This window comes from Suricata suricatta, chromosome 11 (assembly GCF_006229205.1).
Source record: "Suricata suricatta isolate VVHF042 chromosome 11, meerkat_22Aug2017_6uvM2_HiC, whole genome shotgun sequence".
Taxonomy (NCBI): Eukaryota; Metazoa; Chordata; class Mammalia; order Carnivora; family Herpestidae; genus Suricata; species Suricata suricatta.
Genome location: NC_043710.1, coordinates 107,430,406 through 107,432,331, shown reverse-complemented (window position 1 = coordinate 107,432,331; position 1,926 = coordinate 107,430,406). Strand labels below are relative to the sequence as shown.

The 1,926-nt window shown below is 55.2% G+C and overlaps 1 protein-coding gene across 1 annotated transcript in view; it reads right to left on the bottom strand.

The window, feature by feature from the left end:
• The window catches only part of PAFAH1B2 (platelet activating factor acetylhydrolase 1b catalytic subunit 2), a 25,029-nt gene extending 24,784 nt beyond the window's left edge, over positions 1 to 245 (bottom strand). Inside the window, exon 1 of the mRNA XM_029957423.1 lies at positions 107 to 245. The gene's annotated coding sequence lies outside the window, so the exon portion shown is untranslated. The remainder of the gene's footprint in view (positions 1 to 106) is intronic.
• Positions 246 to 1,926: the final 1,681 nt, after the last annotated feature.

Here is a 1,926-nt window from a genome sequence, read left to right as displayed (position 1 = left end):
GAGAGTGGGGGAGGGGAGGCCGCGGGCCTCTCACAATAACACAACGCCGGCCCGTCCGACCCCCGCCTCTAGGCCGCCGGATCCCTGCGACTCTGGCTGCACTCACTCGGGCAGAGGGTCCGTGCGGGCCCCAAGCGGCTGCGGCGTCGGCGGGTGGCGCGTCTGTCGCTCGCTCAGTCCCGGCGGCCCCGCTCCGGCGCGTCCCTCCTCGGGCCCCAGCACCAGCAGCAGCGCCCCCACTTCCGGTTCCCCTGCCACTCAAGCAAATGGCTTCCGGAAGTCCCGCCCCACCCCGCGCGGTCTCGGCGCGGCTCCCGGCTCCCCGCGTTCCCTCCCCGCGGGCGCTCCGGGCCGCGCCCAGGTGTCCCGCCAAGCCCCGCCGGGTTCCCCGCGTCGTCCTCCGTCCTGCCCTCTTTCTGCTCGTTGCCTGCACAAGGTGGGCCTGTATCTTCCCTCCGGCGGCATCCTTCCATCCTGCGTTAATTGTCGCCTCAGAGTGGAGACGGCATTCGGGACAATGTGGCGTGCCCTCACACTGACGCCATTCTTTTCCCACCCAGCCCGCCTGGCTTCTTTCTCCACCCCGTGGAATAAACCAGATTGGTGCAAGTGAGAGGGAAATAGGGCCCCAAGGTGAATGAGACAGGCTGCTACATTATGCGTGGAATTTCTATTTCTGTGAGGAATACACGGATCTGGGGCGACCGCCTCTTAAGGTGATACCGTAGGGGGTGGCGAGGGACAGCCTTCAGCTTAACATCCAATTTCGGGGAAGACAAACATACACAAAGTCAACGCTGAAAAGGACGTTTGCTGAATGCTGTACACACGCGGGATCTCTAAGAGCCGACGGCCGCGGCGCGCGGCGGGGGCGGCTGCGGGAGGCGAGCCCGCGCTGGCCCTTTAAGGCTGGGCCGCCCCCGTCGGACCCGCGCCAGGCAGGAGGCGGGGCGTGCAGCGTTCTGAAACCGTGGGGTCCTTTTGCTAGACCAAAGCTGTTCAGAATACTGTAAAGAAATTCCGAGGGCCTGAAGTTTCAGGACACATCCAGTTGTTTCTCGGATCACCTGTGTTGTCAGATGATGTATAATACAAAATAATTTTGCACTTATTTAGGATGATTCTTCTGTTGCTACTTTGCCTTTCTTGAGGATGTTCACTTCTTGCATGGCACACCAGTAGGTATTTAGTAAACATTTATTGTTTTAAATGTTATGTTGAAAAGAATTCATGTTTGGAGACCTCAAGAGGCAGCTCAGAAAGATACTGATAACAGAAGAGAAACAGCTTGAATCCCCTCCGCCCCGGGATAAATCCACAGGATCTGGGACTTCTCCAGTTGCAACCCTCAACCCACTTCAATGTAATTACTGTGATCCCCCGTCTTCACCGCCAGAGTGTAAGCTCTGAGGGGCCGGGACTGTGTCCTGTGGCATCCCAGCCCCTGGCACAGTGCCTTGTCCAGATCAGATAGTAAATGCTGCGGAATGAGGAATGGAGGATCAAGGATTGAGTTTATGCCCGTGGCCTATCTTTTCACTTTTTCGTTTTCAACTTTTTAATTAAAGAACATAAACAAGGGAGGTGTGCCTCAAGGAAATACCAGACCTAGTTTAAACGAGCTTCTGCAAATATTTAAATACCCTTATGGCTCAGGAATTTTTTAGTGTTTTGACAAAAATCTCACAGTCACAACCCTGAAATCTACGGAGACTTTGTCTCTTGAATTTGTCTGTTCTAGCTTTCTAAGTAAATCATTTCTTTTTTTAAAAAAAATTATTTATTTTCGAGAGACAGGGAGACAGAGCATGAGCAGGGGAGGGGCAGAGAGAGAGACACAGAATCTGAAGCAGGCTCCAGGCTCTGTGCAGACAGCTCAGAGCCGGACCTGGGGCTGGAACCCACCAGCCGTGAGCTCATGAGCTG